Source organism: Ursus maritimus, unplaced genomic scaffold (genome assembly GCF_017311325.1).
Source record: "Ursus maritimus isolate PB19 unplaced genomic scaffold, ASM1731132v1 scaffold_68, whole genome shotgun sequence".
Lineage (NCBI taxonomy): Eukaryota > Metazoa > Chordata > Mammalia > Carnivora > Ursidae > Ursus > Ursus maritimus.
Window position 1 is genome coordinate 91,389 of NW_024426863.1, and position 27,496 is coordinate 118,884.

The 27,496-nt window shown below is 36.5% G+C and overlaps 1 pseudogene; it reads left to right on the forward strand.

The window, feature by feature from the left end:
• Positions 1-1,770: 1,770 nt before the first annotated feature.
• Positions 1,771-26,724, forward strand: LOC103680469 (annotated as a pseudogene).
• The last annotated feature ends 772 nt before the right edge of the window (positions 26,725-27,496 follow it).

Genomic DNA, 27,496 nt, shown 5'->3' on the forward strand with positions numbered 1-27,496 from the left:
GGCTTACTTAACATATATTCTCTCTTTATTAAGAGAGAGTTTGCAGGTTTCTTATGGGTAAAAACCACATCTCTTTAACTTTTATATTTACTGATACTGAGCAGAGTGCTAGTTTTTAATAAATGAACCTAAGAATTTAAAAAATTTTCTTAGGTTGTTTCAAACATTACACAGGCTTTCTTCTTTATTAGAGTAAAGCAATTCAATTTAATGGTTATGAATGTGGGCTTAATTTTAGTACAGGCTTAGGTTCAGTTTCCCATGCCGTCAGCTTACCGATAATTGGCCTCTCTGAACCACAATTTCTTAAATCTGTAAAATGGGGATACAAATAGTACCCACTTCCCAGGGATTAAACAAAATAATGGCTAAGTGTGTAGTATTTTGTCTAGCATATAGCACACAACCAGTTATGGTGTAGTTGTTAATAAGTAATTAGAAATCAATTCACTGTATTCTTCCATGGATTGCTTCTTTCAGAGAGTTTATGTCATCCCAGGCAAAAACAATTATTAAAACTACTGAAGAATATTTGCAACCTCAGTTTGGCCCCAACAGACTTTTGCATTCAGCGGCAGTATCAGAAGGGTCAGGACTTCAAGATTGCGCCACACATCAAACAGCATCAGATCATAGCCATGATGAAATATCAGACCCATATAGCTACAAATCAAACAGTAAAAACAATTCTTGTTTTATATCAGCATCCAAGAGAAACAGACCTGTCAGTGCTCCAGTGGGTCAACTGAGGTAATCAAAGCTATTCTCTGTTCTTTTAAGCGGCTGCTGAAACTTTTTCCTTTGAGCAAAATTTATAATGATTCAATTTACTATTTCAGACATTAAAATGTAACACATCTCTAGGATTTTGTTTCTGTTTTTGTTTTGTTTATTTTTTTCTTTGAAAGCACCTGAGTAGAATGTTGCTAATTACACTTGTGGAAAACATGAGGTGCACTTCAATGTGGATAATATGAAACTCAGAAAAAAATGCTTGAAGGAGAATCAGGCTAGAACTACAAAATATCTTTTTACCAGACATTTATTTAAAATAGAAATGCATACTTTTGATATGTAATCAATATTTTGTAATAAAATCAAATTGAAATGAACTTATAAAACCATTTTGTGTATATACTTTCACATCAAGATTGTTATCATAAACTGTTAACCTAAGAATTTATGGATAGAAGAAAATGTTGGCAAAAGCAAAAATCAAACCAAGAAACTGATACTCCCATTATTTTCCTATGTTTGATTAGGTGAGTATATTGTGATTTTAATTAACCTAAAATTCTTTTCTTTTTTTTAAGATTTTATTTATTTGACAGAGACAGACAGCCAGCACGAGAGAGAACACAAGGAGGGGGAGTGGAAGAGGAAGAAGCAGGCTCGCAGCGGAGGAGCCTGATGTGGGGCTCAATCCAGGAACGCTGGGATCACGCCCTGAGCCGAAGGCAGACGCTTAACGACTGCGCCACCCAGGCACCCCAATTTACCTAAAATTCTTATTTCAAAGTGTTTACTTGGCTTCTGTGGCATTAAGAATTAACAGGGTTAGTTAGAGAACTTTGAAAAAAAAAATACAACATGCTAGTCATTTGCCATCTACTTTTGCTGAGAAAATAAGAATTGAAATTGATTTTTTTTTTTAAGATTTTATTTATTTATTTGACAGAGAGAGACAGCCAGGGAGAGAGGGAACACAAGCAGGAGGAGTGGGAGAGGAAGAAGCAGGCTCCCAGCGGAGAGGCCTGATGTGGGGCTCGATTCCAGAACGCTGGGATCACGCCCTGAGCAGAAGGCAGACGCTTAAGGACTGCGCCACCCAGGCGCCCCCGAAACTGATTTTGAATGAAGACAAAACTTAGAAATCTTCCCTTTCTACCTGCAAACAAATCTGAGATGAATGCAGTTACAACTAACTTTATAATAAGAAACTTAGAGTAAGAAGCTATTTGAATTTCAAATCTTTTTTAAAAATCAAAGAACTTTTGTAAACATAAAAACTTAAGGGAAGATCTTAGCCATTTATTATTTCATGGTGTTAGGACTCTCTTCTGTTTTTTGTTTTCTCACAGAACATAGCTTGTATGCATATAATTTTTTTAAATGAGTGTTGTGGTGTCTTATAAGTTCATTGATAAAAATCATTTATTCTAAGATAGGTGTTTTACATGAACAGTTATAACACTTATCCTGTGTTAAATTTTTAAAAATATTTATTAAGTAGATATGGACAATCTTAGCCTATAAAAAGTTTTTTTGAGGAATGCTTGGGAACAATCTTTAGGGCTTATATCTATAAAAAATGTCTAAGATAATATTTATTTAAATGATTTTACTAATTAACATGCACCAATTTTGTGGGGTTTTTTTCCTTCAGAGTTGCAGAGTTCTCTTCTTTAAAATTTCAGCCAGCCCAGAATTGGCATAGATTGTATCAAAGACACAAACTTCATCCCAGAGTGATTACAGTAACAGCTTACAAAAATGGATCTAGAACAGTCTTTGCCAAAGTTACAGTACCAACCATCACCTTGGTAAATAGTGTTCAAAGGTTTTCAGTGCTTTATTTCTTCCCTTACCCTTTTATAATTTAAGAAATGAAAAAGATGATATTTATTGTGTTAAAATTTTCTTTTTAGTAATGAATCTGCAAATTGTTTATATGTACGTAGATCTCACAGGTATTTTATTCCTTTCTTTTTTATGAATATATAAATGGTTTATTGAATTAAACAGATACTAGCTTTATATCTTGTGGAGTTGTTAAACTGACAGCGTAAGGACTAAAATTGGACAATCATTAAATAGTCTGCTTTACCTTTTATTTTTTATTTTCAAGGGCTAGAAAATATATTGGTGGAGTTACTTGAGTTACTTAACTTGGCCAGTGACTCAATGGGTGTGTTTTCATTGTTAGCACCTTTTGTTTCATGGCAATGTGTTACTTTCTTTGGCCTAAATCACTTTCTCTTACCTCTTGCTTGCTTTCTTCTAGTTGCTGGAGGAGTGCACAGAAAAGCGAATCTGAACATGGCCGCTCGAGGAGTGTTCTTGGCAGACGGCAGTGAAGCCCTCAAACCTGAAGATACACCCTGTGAAGCCGACGTTTATGTTTCAACAGGAGAGCCCTTTTTAGATCCATTCAAAAAAATTAAAGGTAAAAAAGAAAAAAAAAAAAATACCCTACCCCCACCCACAGTAAATTGCTTAAGGGGTGCAGTTAAAGAATGATTTTCATCCTGTCTTTTTTGCATGGTTTAACAAAACTAATGTTTACGCATTTACAGCTCAGTAAGAGGATAACGTGCTTAATGAAAGAAAAACCACTGACAGCCACGTTTATTGCCCTTCATTAGCATTGGTGCTTAATTTAATATAGATCTGAATAGACATTAGGGAGCCTACAGGAGGTTAAATGGTGAAAATATAATAAACTAAATCAGAGATTATTGAATTTACTGTTCAGTTCCTTTGACACCCAACAGACATAATTCATTAGATTTATTCTCTCAGAAAATAGTTCAAGGTTTCAAGTAGCATTTATTCATTTACACTCTTGGTCTTTTTTCAGAAAGCATTAACATAACTATGAAAATGTGGTCAGAATGAGCATATAATTCTTACATACATGAGATTTTCCTAACAAAATTTTTCATAAAGTAAATGCTGCAGCTTGACTTTTTAAATCTTGAAATGTGTGTATGTGTGTGTGTGTGTATATATATACATATATATGTAATTTATATGTATATGTATAGATAATAATATATACACAAAATATAAACATATGTATTTTAGACATATTTGCTGGTAAGGTCTTTCTTTTAAAAGTCCTTTGTTTATAACATTTCAGAAATGTGATTTTCTAAAATAAAACAAACATTTTTCTTTCTTCAGTAGGAAAGAATGCATTTTAAGAATGAAATAAAAGTACTATTCTTACAAGCATGTCATACCATAGTCTGTTATCAAGTGCTATATATGGTAATCACATTTAAATGACATAAGAACTTTGGCATAAAAATTCAGTGTATCTAACTGCTGTATTCCCCTATACTTTTAATTCCTTATTAGAAGTATTTTTTTTCTGCAACTGCTACAAAGCTGGTGAACCAAGGACAAGTCTAGACAGTAATTGCATACATGGAAGAGAAGTAATTATGGAGTTCATTACAGATTAGGTGATGAAAATTCTTCCTCTATTAACGTCATTATATAAGATGATACTAGGATTTCTATCTCTTTGAAAATTCTTGATCATCAGGAAATAATTTCCTGAATTCAGTAGAAAGTTCAAGGTAATTTGGTTCAAGGTAAAGAAATTTGTTGCTACAATACTCACCAAAAATTACCTATGCGAGAGTATAGACTCTATTTTTCAAATCTTTATTTAAGTTTAAACTATGGCTGCTTTTATCTTGTATTCATTGAATCATTTGTATAAATCATCTTCTATAAACACATGCATCTTTGTGGGTAAATGTTTCTGTGACTATTTTATATTTAAATGTATATGTAATGAATGCTTCCTTAAAATCCTTGATTATTTTTATTAATAAGAAATATTGCCTTTCATATGATAATGGTATTGTAGAAGAGATGTATAAAAATTATTTATAGTTAACTTCCTAGAAATTTTTCTGGACATGTATGCCTAAAATAAGTGTTACACACATGACTGGCTTGGTGGATGATTTTTAAATGTACAAACTAATTTCCTCCCACTTTTTGTTTTCTCTTTTATCCTTTTTAAAGCCAAGTCCAGAACAAAAAACTTCTCTGCTTTGTCTGCATATCTTTGGCTGTGTTTCACTGTGACATGCACTGCTGTTCTTGTAGCACCAAAATGTTGGCACACACTCCTGAAAATTTCACACCATCTCTTGCTGGATCAGCAAGCTTAACCCACCAAAATCTGGTGTTGTGCAATGGTTTTTGACTGATAATCAATCTTTATGCTGCTCAACAGTTGTTGCTGGGACATGGAGTAGAGTAGGTGGCAGATGTGCCTTGTCTTTTGAGAAAAGAAGTTGTAGGTGAGCTTGGACACAGACTAGCATATCACATGTCCATTCAAAAGACCTAGGATAAGTATAATGGGGAAAAAGCCACTTGTCTAAGTTAAGCCTATAAGCCTGAAGACTGATATTTGGTTTCTTCCAGATCCTTAAGAATATAAATGTAAATAAATATTATCTATACATAGTATAGTCTTTAACTTGAATTAAATATTTTGAGAGAAGTGTGGGGAGATTTCATATATATATATATATCCCACATATTCACATGTACCTTTTCAGATCAGGTTAAAATTACCTTTCTTGCATGTGTTTTATAGGTAATTAATAATTTGCCAATTTACTATGAGTGTACCATAAAAATAAAGACAAGTATGAATAGCTTCGAAGGTGGTAGATAAATTTAGAGTAAGGAGGCATTCTAAAGGTAAATAAGGGGGAAACAGCTGGCAGAATTGGGTGTTGCTATTGTATCTTTCTACATGAACATGAATATTTTATATGCAATTAAGCAACAGACATTAGAGTAAGTAATTGGTCATTACTTTAATATAAAGATTTTCATTCGTTCAACAAATGTTCATTGAGAGCCTACTATGTGCCAGGTACTAGGCCAGTTCAGAGAGAGATGAAAAAAGGGGCTTATAGTCTGACTTCTTTTTTGTCTATTCTTTCATCTCTGATATTAAATTCAGTTTAATTCAATTCGATCTAAATGTAAACTAAAAAGTATTTTATTAAGTATCTACTATGTATGCAGTCCTGGCTCAGGGATAGAAGTCCTGGTCTTTAAGGAGCTTAAACTGAGTAAATGAATTATAAATCCTTAAAACTGAGAACCCTCTTCAACAATGTAAATCCAATGGGTCCTCCAAAGGAAAATTTACACTATATCTGCTACAGGAAGGCCAAATGAGTCTATGTGTATTTTGGCAATTATATTTTCATACTTCATTGTTTTCTTATCCTTTGGAAAAGCAGTGTAGGTAGTGAAAATTGCCTCAGAACTATTTCCAGATTTACTAGGGTAGAAAAGGACCTAAGGAACATTTCTGATTTTTAACTACTTTACTACGCCTTTTGAGGACCACTGTTGACAGTCAGTGCCACTGGATTTAATAGAAAGCCAGAGAGCTATTCATCACATACCTCGAAACACAAAGCATTCTTACAGAGGTCAAGCCAAGGTCAAGACTGACATGAAGCATTCCCTGTTGAAATGCAGTATTAGAATAATTCTTACATTTTGAAGTTAAATGCCTAAGCAGAAGATTATGTATGGGAAAAATAGAATCTTTTTATAAAGACTGTTGATGAAGATCAACTGTCTGATTAGGTCATATAATTCTGGCATTTGAAGATTCTGAAATCTATTAATGATTCTGCTAGAATTGTAAAGATGTAGTTAATGAATTGTTTGAAGAGGAATTTTAAAAGTTTTCAGATCCTTGGGCATGCACTTTAGGTTTTATTCACCATTTCCTGAATCTTCTTTAATGGTGGCACAGTGAAAATTCTTACCTCAGATTCATGGAGTTTATAAGAGGTTAGCTCCTTTATAACTGCTAGAAGCTGTAGGCAGTGCCAACCTAGCATAAGATGTGCCCTGCAATTGCTTAAATGTCTTAAAGAAGATGAGAGAAAAAAACTGTTTGGACCTAACTCATTAGGTCCAAATTCCATTGTACGGAGTTCTGATTGTTTAAAAAAATTTTTTTAAATATTTTATTTATTTATTTGACAGAGATAGAAACAGCTAGCGAGAGAGGGAACACAGCAGGGGGAGTGGGAGGGGAAGAAGCAGGCTCATAGCGGAGGAGCCTGATGTAGGGCTTGATCCCATAAGGCCGGGATCACGCCCTGAGCCGAAGGCAGATGCTTAACCGCTGTGCCACCCAGGCGCCCCTAAATTTTTTTTTAGTTTTATATTTTCATTCTTTTCTGTATATTCTATTCTATTTGGCTTTTAGAGCTGTCATTTACAGTGATTCATTTCAGTCCTGAGTTTTGTTAACCAGAAATGAAACTGAGTACTATGAATAAGATTTTACATCTCTAATAATATACTGTATTGCGAAGATGTAGTCACAGAAAAAAAAAATCCATGAAGTCTTCTTGATACTACACCTAAGATCTAAATTTAAACCTAGAGATTTTCTGCTAACTGCCATGTGATCTACAAAAGAAATAATTTGCTGCGACAGCTTGTGATTGACAAGAATATGTGTGAGCACATTTAAAATAGGCCATCTTTTCATGTAGAAGTAAATGTCAGTGAAATGATGGATTCTCATCATTTTAATTATTGATTTTTCAATATTTTATTTCAATATTTCAATTCCACGACACACAAGACACATTCTAAGTAGTAGCATAACAATTTTTCTCCTATCTGCGTCAATAATGAAATGTTCTGCCATATTTTGTTTTTCAAAAAATGCATTAGTTTAGGGGCACCTGGGTGGCACAGCGGTTAAGCGTCTGCCTTCGGCTCAGGGCGTGATCCCGGCGTTATGGGTCGATCCTCCTCCGCTAGGAGCCTGCTTCTTCCTCTCCCACTCCCCCTGCTTGTGTTCCCTCTCTCGCTGGCTGTCAAATAAATAAATAAAATATTTTTTAAAAAAAGCCACTTCTGTTCTGGTGGCTTTAAAAAAAAATGCATTAGTTTAATGAACCTGGATTCATGCATTATATTTTGTTCCATTATGTGTTTCCTGAATTTGTTGATTTTTAAATGGTTGTGTTAAAAGCACAAGTTTCAAGAAATAACCCACTACCCACCTCAAATCACATCTTGCTGTTCTTGCTGCTAGATCTCAAGACAATGCTATAGTTCTGGCTGTATCGAGGACTGCTTTAGTCCACTAAAGCTAATATTGGGCTTTGTGATGATCACCTATGGGGTGAGCATTACTTAATTTGAGCAACTACTAGAGCAATTAGGGTGGGTTTTCCCAAATTCCTTGTTATTGTATTGTTTGAATAGTATTTGGATTAGGCAAGATTATTTGTCAGTCCATTTTATCTCCCACTTAGCTGCATATATTCAAAAACAAGAATATGATATTAGATAGAGGATAAAAACTCACTTTCTTCTGAAATAGCACGTGATTCTTTGCAGGGGGGTGGAGTGGGGAGGGAAGGGCAGAGGGAAAAGGAGAGAGAATCCCAAGCAGGCTCCATGCTGAGCAATGCAGGGCTCAGTCTCACAACTCTGAGATCATGACCTGAGCCAAAATCAAGAGTTGGGTGCTTAACTGACTGAGCCATTTAGGCGTCCCACCACCTGATTCTTTTACCTATTTTTAGAAGTGAGGATAAAACTTAGGTGTATATTTTATTTATTTCCCTATCACAAATGTTTAAAACCTGTAAATAAGTATGTAGAGTATCTTTAGTATATAAAGAGTAGATTTAAAGAATGTTGCAAGAGATGGATCCTCCAAAAACTGTCCTTAGCTAATAAGAAAATCAAGAGCATGCATGTGACAGCACCTCTTTATACTGTAAATTACAAAATCATTGAGAATCATCTAAATCCTTGACATATTCACGAACCGTTCAATTGCATATATAGAGAGAGGATACACTTGTCTAGTGAAGGGGCCTGCAAACTTATAACTGTCCTGATAATTTGGATACTTTCTGCATGTCATGCCTGAGCTCTATGCTTTAAGTGTATTGTATTTACTACTCAGAATTCCCAAGTTAGTGCTACAACTCCATAATCTCTTACATGCAATTCCAAAATCCAAAATTGAAGATAAACAATTTTTTCAACTCATTTGGTAGCAGAACCTTCCTTAGTATAACTAATCAATTATTTTATTGAAAAGTACTATGTTTGATGATGGACTGCTACCCTTAACCTTCCTGGATGCATTACTTAATATATGATCCAGGCACTATTAGGATATAAGCACTGTATTAACACTTTAACCCAAAACTTCTATTTATGGAATTACATCTGACCTTGGGGAGTTTGGTTAAGGTCTTTCTGTCATAGCTGCAAAGAAACCAGATAAATTTTAATTCGCATAGAGTATTATCTCAGAAGTGTTATAAAAACTGTCTTTATCACCTTGAGTTGTTTGCTACATGGGTAAAAGTGGACAGAGAGAATATCTCCCTGGCTACAGCTGAGAGAGTACATGAGAGGTAAAAAAAAAAAAAAAAAAAAAAGTAGTTCTCCATCTAAAGAGGCTGAAGAATAGTTAAAGAAAGACCATTCATTCATTTAATCATGATATTTATTGAGTCCCTATAGTGTACCAGGCATTGTCCCAATCTTAAGATTATGGCATGAACAAGAGCAAGATCTCATGGAGCTTAATGAGGTAGAAGGAGCAAAGACAATAAATATATAAAGAAGTAAATAAGGTATTTATTGACAGTGGTGTTATAAAGGAAATCAAATCGTGGTATCATAAGAACAAATAATGTCGTGGAAACAAAAGGAGATAATTTGTCAAATGAAACAGGCATTTGTAGTAAACTCTAAATCATGTCTTTTACACAGGTACTATTTCAGGGGTTTACCTTTTAGACCATTAGTTTTTGAAGTTTCAGACATCTATTAGGAAAGACTTGAGAAATGCATTATTATTTAGTGGCAAGAACACTAGACTTGAAGTCAGATGATCTTGCAAGATTCTCGTCCCTTTTATACGACCTTGAATAGATTGGTCTGTGCTTCAATGACCTTACCTGTAAAATTGAGGTAATAATATCTTAAAGGATTATTGGATATTGTCTTTGTTTCTAAAAAAAAAGATAAATTATTTGAAAATTAAATGTAAATGTCTAGACTGAACAGAACACTGGGAATAGCATTTCTTTTTTTTTTTTTAATGATTATTTATTTTATTATGTTAGTCACCATACAGTACATCCCCGGTTTCCGATGTAAGGCTCAATGATTCATTAATTGTGTATAACACCCAGTGCACCATGCAATACGTGCCCTCCTTACTACCCATCACCGGCCTATCCCATTCCCCCATCCCCCTCCCCTCTGAGGCCCTCAGTTTGTTTCTCATAGTCCATAGTCTCTCATGTTTCATTCCCCCTTCTGATTACCCCCCTTTCTTTATCCCTTTCTTCCCCTACCGATCATCCTAGTTCTTATGTTCCATAGATGAGAGAAATCATATGATAGTTGTCTTCCTCTGCTTGACTTATTTCACTTAGCATTATCTCCTCCGTGCCGTCCATGTTGTAGCAAATGTTGAGAACTCGTTCTTTCTGATAGCTGAGTAATATTCCATTGTATATATGGACCACAACTTCTTAATCCAGTCATCTGTTGAAGGGCATCTCGGCTCCTTCCACGATTTAGCTATTGTGGACATCGCTGCTATGAACATTGGGGTGCATATGGCCCTTCTCTTCACTACGTCTGTATCTTTGGGGTAAACACCCAGTAGTGCAATGGCTGGATCATAGGGTAGCTCAATTTTTAACTTCTTAAGGGACCTCCACACTGTTTTCCAGAGTGGCTGTACCAACTTGATTCCCACCAACAATGTAGGAGGGATCCTTTCTCCACATCCTCTCCAACAATTGTTGTCTCTTGCCTTGTCTATTTTGCCATTCTAACTGAGCGTAGGTGGTATCTCAGTGTGGTTTTGATTTGAATTTCCTTGATGGCTAATGATTTTGAACATTTTTTCATGTGTCTGTTAGCCATTTGTATGTCTTCATTGGAAAAGTGTCTGTTCATATCTTCTGCCCATTTTTTGATTTGCTTATTTGTTTCTCGTGTATTGAGTTTGAGAAGTTCTTTGTAGATTTTGGATACCAGTTCTTTATCTGTAGTGTGCATTTTGCAAATATATTCTCCCCATTCCGTGAGGCTGCCTCTTAGTTTTTCTGACTGTTTCCTATGGCTGTGCAGAAACTTTTAATCTTGTATGAAGTCCCATAAATTCATTTTATCTTTTGTTTCTCTTGCCTTTGGGGATATCATGAAAAGGTTGCTTTGGCCGATGTCGTAGAGGTTGCTGCCTATGTTCTCCTCTAAATTTTGATGGATTCCTGTCTCACATCGGACGTCTTCTCCATTTGGAGTTTATTTTTGTGTATGGTGTGAGATAGTGGTCAAGTTTCATTCTTTTGCATGTACCTGTCCAATTTTCCCAGCACCATTTATTGAAGAGACTTCTTTTTCCCACGGATGTTTTTTCCTGCTTTATCAAATATTAGTTGCCCAAGAGCTGAGGTCCATTTCTGGGCTCTCTATTCTATTCCATTGGTCTATGTGTCTGTTTTTGTGCCAGAACGACTAATCTTTGTGATCACAGCTTTGTAGTACAGCTCGAAATCCGGCATTGTGATGCCCCAGCTTTGTTTTTCCTTTTCAACAATTCCTTGGAGATTCGGGGCCTTTTCTGGTTCCATACAAATTTAAGGACTATTTGTTCCAGTTCTTTGAAAAATGTCCTCAGTATTTTGATCGGGATAGCATTGAAAGTGTAGATTGCTCTGGGTAGCATGGACATTTTAACTATGTTAATTCTTCCGATCCATGAGCATGGAATATCTTTCCATCTTTTTGTGTTTTCCTCAATGTCTTTCAAGAGTGATTTATAGTTTCTAGAATATAGGTCCTTTACGTCTCTGGTTAAGTTAATTCCAAGGTAACGTATGGTTTTTGGTGCTATTGTAAATGGGATGGATTCCCTAATTTCTCTTTCTTCGGTCTCGTTATTCGTGTACAGAAATGCAACTGATTTCTGAGCATTGATTTTGTATCCTACGTTACTGAATTGCTCTATAACTTCATAGTTATGGGAGTGGCTTCTTTTGGGTTTTCCATAGAGTATCATGTCATCTGAGATTTTGACTTCTTCTTTGACGATTTGAATACCTTTGATCCCTTTTGTTGTCTGATTGCTGTTGCAAGACTTCTAGTACTATGTTGAATAATAGTGGCGAGGTAGGCATCCTTGCGGAGTTCTGATCTTAAGGAAAGGCTTCCAGCTTTTTCTCCATTGAGAATAATATTTGCAGTAGGCTTTTCATAGATGGCTTTTATGAGATTGAGAAATGTACCTTCTATTCCTACACTCTGAAGGGTTTTAATCAGGAAAGGATGCTGTATTTTGTCAAATGCTTTTTCGGCATCGATTGAGAGGATCATATGGTTCCTGAGTCTTTTCTTGTTGATATGATGTATCACGCTGATTGATTTGCGAATATTGAACCACGCTTGCATCCCAGGTATGAATCCCACTTGATCGTGATGGATAATCCTTTTAATGTACTGTTTGGATTCTATTAGCAAGTATCTTGTTGAGGATTTTGGCGTCCATATTCATTAGGAGATCGGTCTGTAATTCTCCTTTTTGAGGGGTCTTTGCCTGGTTTGGGGATCAAGGTAATATTGGCCTCATAAGAATGAGTTTGGTAGCTTTCCTTCTGTTTCTATTTTTAGAAATAGCTTTTAGCAGAATAGGTATTATTTCTTCTTTGAATGTTTGGTAGAATTCCCCAGGAAAACCATCCGGGCCTGGAGTTTTGTTATTTGGAAGGTTGTTTATCACTGACTCAATCTCTTCATAATTAATTGGCCTGTTTAAGAAATCAATTTCTTCCGGTTTCAATCTTGGTAGTTTATAGGTTTCCAGGAAGGATTCCATCTCTTCCAGATTGCTTAGTTTATTGGCATATAGCTGTTGATAAAAATTTCTAATAATCCTTCCAATTTCAATGGTGTTCGTCGTGACCTCTCCTTTTTCATTCATAATTTTAATAATCTGGGTCCTTTCTCTTTTCTTTTGGATAAGTGTTGCCAGTGGTCTGTCAATTTTATTGATTATCTCAAAGAACCAGCTTCTAGTTCTGTTGATCTGCTCTACTGTACTCCTGGTTTCTAATTCATTGATTTCCGCTCTAATCTTGGTCACCTGCTTCCTGGTGAGTGGATTAGGTCTGTCCCTCTGTTGCTGTTCCAGCTTCTTGAGGTGAGAATATAAAAACTGCATTTTAGATTTTTCTTTTCTTCTGAGTGAGGCTTGGATGGCTATGTATTTCCCCCTTAGGACTGCCTTTGCAGTATCCCATAGGCTTTGGACCGTTGTGTTTTCATTCTCATTGGTCTTCATAAATTGTTTAAATTGATTTTTGATTTCCTGGTTTATCGAATCATTCCTGAGCAGGATGGTTCTTAGTCTCCAAGTGCTTGAGTTTCTTCCAAATTTTTCCTTGTGATTGAATTCCAGTTTCAGAGTGTTGTGGTCTGAGAATATGCAGGGAATAATTTCAATCTTTTGGTATCAGTTGAGACCTGTTTTGTGACCCAGAACATTGTCTATTCTTGAGAATGTTCCATGGGCATTAGAATAGAATGAGTATTCTTTGGTTCTGGGGTGTAGTGTTCTATATATATCTATGAGGTCCAACTTGTCGAGTATGGCATTCAAAGCTCTTGTTTCTATGTTGGTTTTCTGCTCTGGTGCTCTGTCTATTGCTGATAGTGTAGTGTTGAGGTCCCCTACTATTAATGTATTTTTATCTATATGTCTCTTTATTCTGGTTAAGAGTTGGCTTGTGTATCTTGCTGTTCCCCTGTTGGGGGCATAGATATTTATAATTGTCATATCCACTTGTTGGATACATCCTTTAAGAATAATATAGTGCCCTTCTGTATCTCTAACTGTAGTCTTTAGTTTAAAATCCAATCTGTCTGATATGAGAATTGCTACCCCAGCTTTCTTTTGAGGTCCATTGGTGTGAAAGATGGTATTCCATCCCTTTACTTTCAGTCTGAATGTATCTTTAGGTTCAAAATGTGTCTCTTGTAGACAGCAAATGAATGGGTCATGTCTTTTTATCTAATCTGCAACCCTGTGGCATTTTTATGGGAGCATTTAGGCCATTTACATTGAGAATGATTATTGAGAGATATGATTTTAATGATGCCATGTTGCCAGTAAAGTCTTTGTTTCTATAGATTGTGACTTTCTGTTCTGTATCACTCTTGGGGCCTTTTTACCTTTATAGAACCCCCCGTAATATCTCCTGTAGGGCTGGTTTCATGATTACGAAATTGGCCAATGACTGGCGATTCTGGAAGGTCTTTATTTCTCCATCCATTCTGAATGACAGCCTTGCTGGATAAAGGATCCTTGGCTGCATGTTTTTTTCTGAAAGAGCTTTAAAAATGCCCCCCCAACCCTTTCTCTCATTCCAGGTCTGTGTAGACAAGTCTGACGTAATTTTGATAACTTTGCCTTGGTATGTGAGAAATTTTTTTGCCCTGGCCACTTTCAATACTGTATCCTTGGATCTAATATTTGTGAAATGCACTATGACTTGATGTGGCGTAGGTTTGTCATGGTTGAGCTTGGGAGGGGTCCTCTCTGCCTCCTGGACACGAATGCTTGTTTCCCTTGCTAGATTAGGGAAGTTTTCAGCTACAATTTGTTCAAATATCTCTTCTAGACCTCTGTTTTTCTCCACCCCCTCGGGGATGCTGATGATTCTGACATTGGAACGTTTCATTGAATCAGTAATCTCCCGTAACCTACATTCGTGGGCGTGGATTTTTTTAAGTCCAGATTCTATTTTAGCTTTTTCTTCTACTAACCCATCCTCCAATTCGCTAATATGTTCTTCTGCCTCAGTGACCCTGGCCGTCAGAGCCTCTAGTTTTGACTGCATTTGGCTCATAGAATTTTTAATTTCTGCCAGATTTGCTCTCATTTCCGCCCTTAGAGATTCTATATTCTCATTAACATTTTCATTAATACTTTTTTCAAGTCTACACATCATCTTGACCATTGTTACTCTGATTTCCATTTCTGATAATTTGGTTATATCCATATCCGTTAGTTCTGTGGCTGAGGCCACAGACTTACTGTCTTTTCTTTGCTGGGGGGGGACTTCTCCTTCTCGTCATTCTGATGAGGAGAGTTTGCGGTGTTGTCCAGAGCCCAAATTATTGACCGGGACCTAGGCCGGGCGCCCTTGTTTTATAGGGATCTTAGGGATGTGGGCTTCTTCTTCTTTTTTTTTTTTTAAGATTTTATTGATTTATGTGATAGAGAGACAGCCAGCAAGAGAGGGAACACAAGCAGGGGAGTGGGAGAGGGAGAATAGGCTCCCAGCAGAGGAGCCCAATGAGGGACTCGTTTCCGGAACCCCACTTTAACTCTGTTACTGTTTGTGCTGCTCAACCCTGCAGCGTCCCGGGATGTGCGCCCCACACCCGGCGTCCCAGCCCTCACTTCCAGGGCCGGCGCATCTCTGTCCTTTGTGTCTGGATGTTAACATAAAAACATATCTTTGAGGAGAAGGGCTTTGTTGGATCTAATAGCTTGTTGATTTGGCTCACTTGGCCAGGGGTGATGTTGAATTCTCTCACCTGGACTGAGGTAGTGGCAAGCCAAACCCAGAGGCTCTAGACTGTGTAATCACACAAACTCCATGTTGGCCATTCCAGAAACTGCACTCTTTGCACCAGATATGCCCATGGGTGGAGGTCACTCCCAGAAGTATAAACAGATTAAACTAAAAAGAGTTTGTAGAAAATCTTTTTCCAGCTGATTGTCACAGAGTCTGGTTTTACAGCATGATGGTTTTAAATTTCAGTATCAAAAGGGTTCTCTACAACCCATGCTGTAAGAAATTTACAAAATGTGAATTTGTAAAAATAATATTTTAACAAGCTTAGCAGTTACAGATGAGTGAAAATGGTATTTTATTTTATTATTTTTTTTTTTAATGATTTTTTATTATATTATGTTAGTCACCATACAGTACATCCCCGGTTTCCAATGTAAGGCTCAATGATTCATTTTTTTTTTTTTTTTTTTTAATGATTTTTTATTATATTATGTTAGTCACCATACAGTACATCCCCGGTTTCCGATGTAAGGCTCGATGATTCATTAGTTGTGTATAACACCCAGTGCACCATGCAATACGTGCCCTCCTTACTACCCATCCCCAGCTTATCCCATTCCCCCACCCTCCTCCCCTCTGAAGTCCTCAGTTTGTTTCTCATAGTCCATAGTCTCTCATGTTTCATTCCCCCTTCTGATTACCCCCCCTTTCTTTATCCCTTTCTTCCCCTACTGATCATCCTAGTTCTTATGTTCCATAGATGAGAGAAATCATATGATAGTTGTCTTTCTCTGCTTGACTTATTTCACTTAGCATTATCTCCTCCAGTGCTGTCCATGTTGTAGCAAATGTTGAGAACTCGTTCTTTCTGATAGCTGAGTAATATTCCATCGTATATATGGACCACAACTTCTTAATCCAGTCATCCGTTGAAGGGCATCTCGGCTCCTTCCACGATTTAGCTATTGTGGACATTGCTGCTATGAACATTGGGGTGCATATGGCCCTTCTCTTCACTACGTCTGTATCTTTGGGGTAAATACCCAGTAGTGCAATGGCTGGATCATAGGGTAGCTCAATTTTTAACTTTTTAAGGGACCTCCACACTGTTTTCCAGAGTAGCTGTACCAACTTGCATTCCCACCAACAATGTAGGAGGGATCCCCTTTCTCCACATCCTCTCCAACAATTGTTGTTTCTTGCCTTGTCTATTTTTGCCATTCTAACTGGCGTAAGGTGGTATCTCAGTGTGGTTTTGATTTGAATTTCCTTGATGGCTAATGATTTTGAACATTTTTTCATGTGTCTGTTAGCCATTTGTATGTCTTCATTGGAAAAGTGTCTGTTCATATCTTCTGCCCATTTTTTGATTTGTTTATTTGTTTCTCGTGTATTGAGTTTGAGAAGTTCTTTGTAGATCTTGGATACCAGTCCTTTATCTGTAGTGTCATTTGCAAATATCTTCTCCCATTCCGTGGGCTGCCTCTTAGTTTTTCTGACTGTTTCCTTGGATGTGCAGAAACTTTTAATCTTGATGAAGTCCCATAAATTCATTTTATCTTTTGTTTCTCTTGCCTTTGGGGATGTGTCATGAAAAAGGTTGCTTTGGCCGATGTCGTAGAGGTTGCTGCCTATGTTCTCCTCTAGAATTTTGATGGATTCCTGTCTCACATCGAGGTCTTTCATCCATTTGGAGTTTATTTTTGTGTATGGTGTGAGAGAGTGGTCAAGTTTCATTCTTTTGCATGTAGCTGTCCAATTTTCCCAGCACCATTTATTGAAGAGACTGTCTTTTTCCCACCGGATGTTTTTTCCTGCTTTATCAAATATTAGTTGCCCAAAGAGCCGAGGGTCCATTTCTGGGCTCTCTATTCTGTTCCATTGGTCTATGTGTCTGTTTTTGTGCCAGTACCATGCTGTCTTTGTGATCACAGCTTTGTAGTACAGCTCGAAATCCGGCATTGTGATGCCCCCAGCTTTGTTTTTCCTTTTCAACAGTTCCTTGGAGATTCGGGGCCTTTTCTGTTTCCATACAAATTTAAGGACTGTTTGTTCCAGTTCTTTGAAAAATGTCCTTGGTATTTTGATCGGGATAGCATTGAAAGTGTAGATTGCTCTGGGTAGCATGGACATTTTAACTATGTTAATTCTTCCGATCCATGAGCATGGAATATCTTTCCATCTTTTTATGTCTTCCTCAATGTCTTTCAAGAGTGATTTATAGTTTCTAGAATATAGGTCCTTTACGTCTCTGGTTAAGTTAATTCCAAGGTAACGTATGGTTTTTGGTGCTATTGTAAATGGGATGGATTCCCTAATTTCTCTTTCTTCGGTCTCGTTATTCGTGTATAGAAATGCAACTGATTTCTGAGCATTGATTTTGTATCCCGCCACGTTACTGAATTGCTCTATAACTTCTAATAGTTTGGGAGTGGCTTCTTTTGGGTTTTCCATATAGAGTATCATGTCATCTGCAAAGAGAGACATTTTGACTTCTTCTTTGCCAATTTGAATACCTTTGATCCCTTTTTGTCGTCTGATTGCTGTTGCAAGGACTTCTAGTACTATGTTGAATAATAGTGGCGAGAGTGGGCATCCTTGTCGAGTTCCTGATCTTAAGGGAAAGGCTTCCAGCTTTTCCCCATTGAGAATAATATTTGCAGTAGGCTTTTCATAGATGGCTTTTATGAGATTGAGAAATGTACCTTCTATTCCTACACTCTGAAGGGTTTTAATCAGGAAAGGATGCTGTATTTTGTCAAATGCTTTTTCGGCATCGATTGAGAGGATCATATGGTTCCTGAGTCTTTTCTTGTTGATATGATGTATCACGCTGATTGATTTGCGAATATTGAACCACGCTTGCATCCCAGGTATGAATCCCACTTGATCGTGATGGATAATCCTTTTAATGTACTGTTGGATTCTATTAGCAAGTATCTTGTTGAGGATTTTGGCGTCCATATTCATTAGGGAAATCGGTCTGTAATTCTCCTTTTTGATGGGGTCTTTGCCTGGTTTGGGGATCAAGGTAATATTGGCCTCATAGAATGAGTTTGGTAGCTTTCCTTCTGTTTCTATTTTTTGAAATAGCTTTAGGAGAATAGGTATTATTTCTTCTTTGAATGTTTGGTAGAATTCCCCAGGAAAACCGTCCGGGCCTGGAGTTTTGTTATTTGGAAGGTTGTTTATCACTGACTCAATTTCTTCATAATTAATTGGCCTGTTTAAGGAATCAATTTCTTCCGGTTTCAATCTTGGTAGTTTATAGGTTTCCAGGAAGGATTCCATCTCTTCCAGATTGCTTAGTTTATTGGCATATAGCTGTTGATAAAAATTTCTAATAATCCTTCCAATTTCAATGGTGTTTGTCGTGACCTCTCCTTTTTCATTCATAATTTTAATAATCTGGGTCCTTTCTCTTTTCTTTTGGATAAGTCTTGCCAGTGGTCTGTCAATTTTATTGATTCTCTCAAAGAACCAGCTTCTAGTCCTGTTGATCTGCTCTACTGTACTTCTGGTTTCTGCTTGATTGATTTCAGCTCTAATTTTGGTCAACTGCTTCCTCGTGCATGGATTAGGCCTGTCCCTCTGTTGCTGTTCCAGCTTCTTGAGGTGAGAATATAAAAACTGCATTTTAGATTTTTCTATTCTTTTGAGTGAGGCTTGGATGGCTATGTATTTCCCCCTTAGGACTGCCTTTGCAGTATCCCATAGGTTTTGGACTGTTGTATTTTCATTCTCATTGGTCTCCATAAATTGTTTAATTTGATTTTTGATTTCCTGGTTTATCGAGTCATTCCTGAGCAGGATGGTTCTTAGTCTCCAAGTGTTTGAGTTTCTTCCAAATTTTTCCTTGTGGTTGAGTTCCAATTTCAGAGCGTTGTGGTCTGAGAATATGCAGGGGATAATTTCAATCTTTTGGTATCGGTTGAGACCTGTTTTGTGTCCCAGAACATGGTCTATTCTTGAGAATGTTCCATGGGCATTAGAATAGAATGAGTATTCTTTGGTTCTGGGAAAATGGTATTTTAATTAACCTTACTATTACAGCAAGATGACACTGTTAAATATTTTCAATTGTGAATTATAAGAATGACCTTACAAGTAGAGGGTTTTTGTTTACAAGTAGAGGTTTTCATTTCAGGGTTTTTGACAGGAATTTATATTAATACTAATTCATACCAGTAATAATTTACTCTGAGAAAATGATTCCTGAAGGTTGGCATTGCTTAAACACTGCAAGGATCTTTCATCCTGAAAGTATGAGAGAATGACAGTGTTGCTAATGCATTATTAATTTCTAGTATCTGATTTTCTAATGCCGGTTTTTAAACTCATTTAATTCTTAAAATTTGGCTTGCACAAACACTTTTACTGATATTTTGTCACAATGAAAAGAGGGATCTTAGAGTTAGAAAGCTGTGTAATTTTACTTGACTGATTTTTTTAAACACAAAGGCAGCAATATTTGAAATAATTTTTAAAATCATTGAAATTTTAGCTGAAATAAATGGGACTGTCTTTAAATAGCTCACATTTTACTTCATTTAATTGGTAAATTATAACTTTGAAGGAGGATATTTAGATATTTGAACCTTCACCAGTAACTAGAGAATATAATTTGTTCCAAAGGGCTTCATTGAATTTTTAAATAATAAAGTTGTAATATTAAGAAATTGAGAACTAAACATAAAAAATGGAAAGATCAAGAATTTGGGGACCCAAAGGAGAAGGCTCTATGGGACGAAGTGTAGATTCTTAATAGCATTGAGAGATGACTGGCTAAGGAAGAATGCGTACTGAATTGTCTCCTGTTAATATTTCTGTCAAGGAGAGTGGTGGTGGTAAATCGATAATCTTTAGAGACAAAGTCACATGGGATAAGGTGACCAATAGGAGAATTTTGCTACTCAGAGACAAACAGTGTCAATAAAGTATTTTTAAAAACACAAGGGTGGATCCCATGCCAATGTCAGCAAGTACATTCCACTCCCCTTTCTGTCTAAAGTCACAGACAAAACTCTAATTTTTTCTGATAACTTCTCTCTTATATTTTGAATATTGCTTTATAAGCATTTTTAGTAAAGATTTCAGCCCATGGATGGGAATCCTACGTGAACTTATGTGTAGTAATCACTAAAGAAATTGACCCAAAAGAGTGGGAAGGAAGGCAGGAAGAGTGACATTTAGAGTCACCAGCATTATTGCCTTATTTTATTGGGTGACAAGGACCAGTCCCAGCCATGGGGCTATTCCAACTTAGATATTCCAAGGGAGTATTGTGTCTGACTTGTGAGAACACATGCCGTTGGTCAGGAATTGAACTCCTGCACTGATACCCTACAATAGGCAGATTGGAGGTCAATGGATTTGCTCCACATGACAGTTTATAGTCACTTCTGAAATACATTGCAAGAACGTTGTTATTTAGGTAAAGCATTGGTACTGTGAATATTTCCCTCATAAATTAGAGGGTCCAAGACTATTCCGGTAACTTCATTCTTAGTCATAAACAGATATGTCTTCCTGATTTTGAGAAAGAGAGCAGCAATACATAGTTTCTGAGAAATTGCCCAAAACTGGATTGCAGCTAGCATGTAAGAAACGCACAGAATCCTGTGAATGCCTATGGGACTACGTGGCTCATGAAAACATTATTGATCATGTGTAGGGGTAGAATAAAGGCTGAGAACCTCTGATGTAATCCAGTAAAGGCCAATTTGTCAAATTAAATTAGTCAATTAGATATTTGCCTTTTAAATGCAACACACATCACTTGATACAGCAACTAGATAAAACAAATTAGTCACAATATTTGAAAGTTGTTCTCCAGACTGAAAGAAAAGTACAACTTTGTCTTTATATACTCATGAAGCCCTTTAAATATGTTCGTTGTCACAAAGAAAATGAGTTGGTTGGGCTAGGACTAGGATTACAGCTTCCAATTTTAAAGTAAGGATAGGGGCGTGAGGGTGGCTCAGTCGGTTAAGCATCAGACTCTTGATTTTGGCTCAGGTCATGATCTCAGGATCATGGGATCCATACCCGTGTAGGCCTTCCCCCTCTCTGGTCTGCTTGAGATTCTCTCTCTCTCTTTGCTCCTCCCCTCACTCATGAACGCTCTCTCTCTTTCTCTTTCTCTCTAAAAATAAGTAAATAAATCTTTAAGGATAAAATTGGGCAGAACTGGAGGCAGGGTGGTAACAGCAATGGAAAGATGTTTTTTGTACTATGTAATCATGTAATGCGTATCATCCTTCAACGGTTCTAAGTTATGTAAAAGCAGTAGTACATTATAGCCATTAATAGTGAAAATGGAAGACAAAGTATTTTCAATTCGGATTTGGAATGTATTATATACTTTTTAAAAAGATTTTTATTTATTTTATTTTATTTTATTTTATTTTATTTAAGTCTCCATGCCCAGCATGGAGCCCAACATGGGGATTGAACTCACAACTCTGAGATCAAGACCTGGGCTAAGATCAAGAGTTGGATGCTTAACTGACTGAGCCACCCCAGCACCCTTCAAGATTTTAAGTAATCTCTACACCCAATGTGGGTCTTGAACTCACAATTCCAAGATTAAGAGTCGCATGTCCTACCAACTAAGCCACCCAGGCGCCCATATTATATACCTGTAAATGGATATAGTGATTCATGTTTTGGGAGTCACTTTCAAAAATCTAATAAAACTTGCATGAAGTTACTTGATACTCTCCAGCACCCTTTGTTACTTTAACTTTTTTCATGCTGTGAATAGAACTTTCCCTCTAACTGATGCATGTTTAAGTCTTCACTGATGTTGAAAAGGTCTGTATTGTTTCAAGGGCTATATCAAGACAGATCAAGATATTAAAATATTGAGAAAACAGGGGCACCTGGGTGGCTCAGTTGATTGAATATCTCACTCTTAATTTCAGCTGAGGTCGTGATCTCAGGGTCATGGGTTGGAGCCCCATGTTGGGCTCCATGCTGGGCGTGGGGCCTGCTTAGGATCCTGTCTCCCTCTCTGCTTCTCCCCCGTCACTCTCTATCTCTCTAAAATAAATCAATAAATCTTTAAAAAAAATAAAATAAAGTAAAATACTGAGAAAACTCTACCATATTAGAAACCATTAGAAGAAGTTCTTGAGATTCAGGCTCATGGGAAACCTTGAAATGTGGTTTATTAATTCCACTTTTTTAGTACCCAAACAACATAAGTTATCAAGGTGAACTGTGATCAGACTATATTTGTAATTGATTTTAGGACACTTGGAAAGAATTTAAAACCCAAAGAAAGTACCTTACTACCTAATTTATTTATTTTTATTTTTAATTAAAGTATAGCTGACATATTTGCTTCAGGTGTACAATATAGTGATTCGACAATTATATACATTACAAAATGCTTACCACAATAAGCATAGTTGCCATCTGTCACCATACAGTGTTATTATAATAGTATTAACTATATTCCCTATGCTGTACTTTTCATTCCTGTGACTTACTTATTTTATAACTGGAAATTTGTACCCCTTAGTCTCCTTCACCTATTTCGCCCATCTGCCCACCTCTCTCCCCTTGGGCAACCCCTAGTTTGTTCTCTGTATTCATAAATGTGTTTCTCTTTGTTATTATTGTTTGTTATTTGTTTTGTATTCTAGATTCCACATGTAAGTGAAATTATATGATATTTGTCTTTGTCTGTCTGACTTATTTTGTTTAGCATAATACGCATTAGGTCCATCCATGTTGTAAGGAATGGCAAGATTTCACTCTTTGTTTATGGCTGAGTAGTATTTCATTATATATACATACCACATCTTTATCCATTCAACTATCATTGGACACTTGGGTTGCTTCTGTATCTTGGCTTGTGAATAATGTTGCAATAAACATAGGGGTGCATATATCTTTTCAAATTCATGTTTTCATTTTCCTTGGGTAGATACTCAGAAGTGGAATTACTGGATTGTATGGTACTTATATTTCTAGTTTTTTGAGAAATCTCCATACTGTTTTCCAATTTACATTTGCACCAGCTTACATTTCCATGAACATGCAAAGGTTCCTTTCTCCCCCACATCCCTGCCAACACTTGTTATGTCTTGTCTTTTCGATACTATTCATTCTGACTGCTATTAGGTGATATCTCCTGTGGTTTTGATTTGCATTTCCCTGATGATTAGTGATGTTGAGCATCTTTTCATGTGTCTGTGGGCATCTATAGATCTTCTTGGGAAAAACATCTGTTCGGGTCCTCTGACCATTTTAATTGGATTATTTGTTTTTTGGGGGTGTTCCCTTGTATGAATTCTTTATATATTTTGGATATTAGCCTGTTATTGGAAATATCCTTTGCAAAGACCTTTTCTCATTCGATAGGTTGCCTTTTCATTTTGTTGATGGTTCCTTCACTGTACAAAAGCTTTTTAGTTTGATGTAGTCCCAGTTGTTTGTTTTTCCTTTGTTTCCCTTATCTGAGGAGACATATCTAGAAAAATTTTGCAAAGGATGATGTCCAAGAGGTTAATGTCTCTGTTTTCTTTTGGGAGTTTTATGGCTTCAGGTCTTATATTTAGGTCTTTACTCCATTTTGAGTTTATTTTTGTGTATGGTATAAGAAAGTGGTCCGGTTTCATTCTTTTGCATGTAGCTGTCCAGTTTCCCCAATACATTTATTGAAGAGACAGTCTTTTCCCCATTGTATATTCTTGCCTCCTTTGTCATAAATTGACCATATAAGTGTGGGATTATTTCTGGGTTCTCAACTCTGTTCCATTAGTCTATGCATCTGTTTTTGCACCAGTACCATACTATTTTGGTTATTAAAGCTTTGTGATATAGTTCGAAATCTGGGAGTGTGATACCTCCAGCTTTGTTCTTCCTTCTCAAGACTGCTTTGGCTATTCTAGGTCTTTTGTGGTTCCATACAAATTTTACAATTATTTGTTCTAGTTCTGTGAAAAATACTGTTGGTATTCTGATAAGGATTGCATTGACTCTATAGATTGCTTTGGGTAGAATGGGCATTTTAACAATATTAATTCTTCCATTCCATTAATATGGTATATCTTTCCATTTATTTTGTTAATTAAGACCAAATTTAAAAGTAACATGCTCCCATTGTAAATTAATGAAAAATATAAAAAATAACAAGAATAACAAAATTTTCCCATAGTTCTAGCATTATTAAATACAGTGTAACCACTTTTTAATATTTATTGTGTCTCTTTTCTCTCTTTTTTTTAAGATTTTATTTATTTATTTGAAAGGAGAGACCGTGAGAGAGGGAACACAAGCAAGAGGAGTGTGAGAGGGAGAAGCAGGCTTCCCACTGAGCAGGGAGCTGGATGCAGGGCTCGATCCCAGGACCCTGGGATCATGACCTGAGCCAAAGGCAGACACCTAATGACTGAGCCACCCAGGCGCCCCTCTTTTCTCTTTTTTTATTAATAGTTGTTTGTGTGTTTTTAGTTTATTTTTTTTTATTTATTTTTTTAACTAAGCTCTATACCCAATGTGGGGCTTGACCTCCTGACCCTGAGATCAAGAGTTGCATGCTCCACTGACTGAGCCAGCCAGGCACCCATGTTTGTGTGTTTTTAAAGTAAAATTGTGATCTAGTGATTTCAACTCCTTTTTTTTCTTTTCATATATTAGAAACATTTTCTAAATCAAGTTTTATTTTACAGTATAATTTTTATAGCCATGTAATATAGAAAGGACTTTAAATGTTTATTTGATTTAGACAGAGCTTACTGTAATAAATTACTTATAGGTTTCTTTCCCCCCTGGGTAGGTTTTAGATACTTGCACAATGAGAATGAACCTAAATTCGCCAGCCAGATATCTTTATGATTTGTATGGCAGAACAATTAAAGATATTTCAAAAGGTAAGTGACAAAGATTTTATTAACTCTATGATAACATTTCAAAAGGCATTACATAATTTTGTTTTTACTTTGTATATTTAAAAGGAAAACAGCTATAATAAAAGTGTAGTTTTAACATGTCTAAATATGTCATTCGTACACAAAAGGAAATTATGAAAGGGATTAAGTTTTGAGAAACCTTTATTTCAGCATGTGTTGGTCCATTTGGTCTTCTTTTTTTTTTTTTTTAAGATTTTATTTATTTATTTGACAGAGAGAGACAGCCAGAGAGAGAGGGGACACAAGCAGGGGGAGTGGGAGAGGAAGAAGCAGGCTCCCAGCGGAGGAGCCTGATGCAGGGCTTGATCCCAAAATGCCGGGATCACACCCTGAGCCGAAGGCAGACGCTTAACGACTGAGCCACCCAGGCACCCTGGTCCATTTGGTCTTCTATCACAAAAATACCATAGGCTGGGTGGCTTGAACAACAAACACTTATTTGTTATAGTTGTGAAGTCCAAGTTCAAGATCAAGGCCCTGGCAGATTCATTGTCTGTTGAGGGCCCCTTAACTGATTCATAGACTGCTATCTTCTGACTGTGTCCTTATTGGTAGAAAGGGCAAGGGTGCTCTCTGGGGTCTCTTGTGTAAGGACACTAATTCCATTCACGAGGGCTCCACCCTTATGACCCAGTTACCTCCAAATACCATCACATTAGGTTTCAACATTTGAATTTTGGGGGGACATAAACATTCAGCCTACAGCACAGCTCAAGTTTAGATTTAAAAAAAAAAAATCAGTATTTTAACTTGAGTAAGCCGTCACTTAATAAACAAAAGCAATTGATAGGTATTTTTCATAATTATTCATAATTAATAGGTATTTTCTATGGTATACAGCTTTCAGAAGAGAAAACTGAGAATTCATACTGATGTGTTCTCAGATAGAAATTTTTTAATTGTTTTGGTTAACTTCTAGAGGTTTTTAAAAGTTATGAAATGTGTTCTAAAATAATTTCATTGTATGTCTTTGTCAAAATATGAGACCTCCATCTGTATTTCTTTTTTTTTTTTTTAATATTTTATTTATTTGACAGAGAGAGAGAGCCAGCGAGAGAGGGAACACAAGCAGGGGGAGTGGGAGAGGAAGAATCAGGCTCCCAGCGGAGGAGCCTGATGTGGGGCTCAATCCAGGAACGCCGGGACCACGTCCTGAGCCAAAGGCAGACGCTTAACGACTGTGCCACCCAGGCACCCCAATTTACCTAAAATTCTTATTTCAAAGTGTTTACTTGGCTCTGTGGCATTAAGAATTAACGGGGTTAGAGAACTTTGAAAAAAAATACGACATGCTAGTCATTTGCCATCTACTTTTGCTGAGAAAGTAAGAATTGAAACTGATTTTTTTTAAAGATTTTATTTATTTATTTGACAGAGAGAGACAGCCAGTGAGAGAGGGAACACAAGCAGGAGGAGTGGGAGAGGAAGAAGCAGGCTCCCAGCGGAGAGGCCTGATGTGGGGCTCGATCCCAGAACACCGGGACCACGCCCTGAGCCGAAGGCAGAGGCTTAACGACTGAGCCACCCAGGCACCCCTCCATCTGTATTTCTAAAAGTACTGATTTGCTAGTCTCTAAAAGCAAAAATACCATGAATTCCATATTTGTACTGCTATTAAATTACTATTAGTAGCAATTGCTATTATTTAATTTTTACTTTTTAAAATTTACTTTTTATTGCTTTAGTAGTAATTTCTATTACTTTAGTAGTGTTACTGTTAGCACTACTAAATGTACTACTGTTATATCCTATCACTTCATTTAAGCCTTAACTCCATATGCCTGAAGAGGGCAAAATATTAAGTGGCATACTTAAACTGCAAGGCTAGATCCAGAAAGCTTTACGTTTTTTAAGGATATGGCTACACTGAGCACTTACATTTGTTTCTAATATCTTTGCTTGTACTATATAAAAACAAACCTTTACTGGCTTTATCATCTTAATACTATTGAGTGACTACTATTCTATTTTGATACTTATTGTTATAACTCTTAAATTTTTTTTCTGCCAAGGATTATATGTGTGTTTGTGTATTTAGAAAGGAAATCAATTTTTTCTTGGTCATTTTTAGTGTTTGTGTTAGGTATGATAATTATTTTTCATTTTATTAGGAGTTTTTAATATGAAGATTTCAAAGCTTCTGTAGACACACCCATTATCTAGCTAGTTATTTACCTATAAGACATATGTAACACAGGG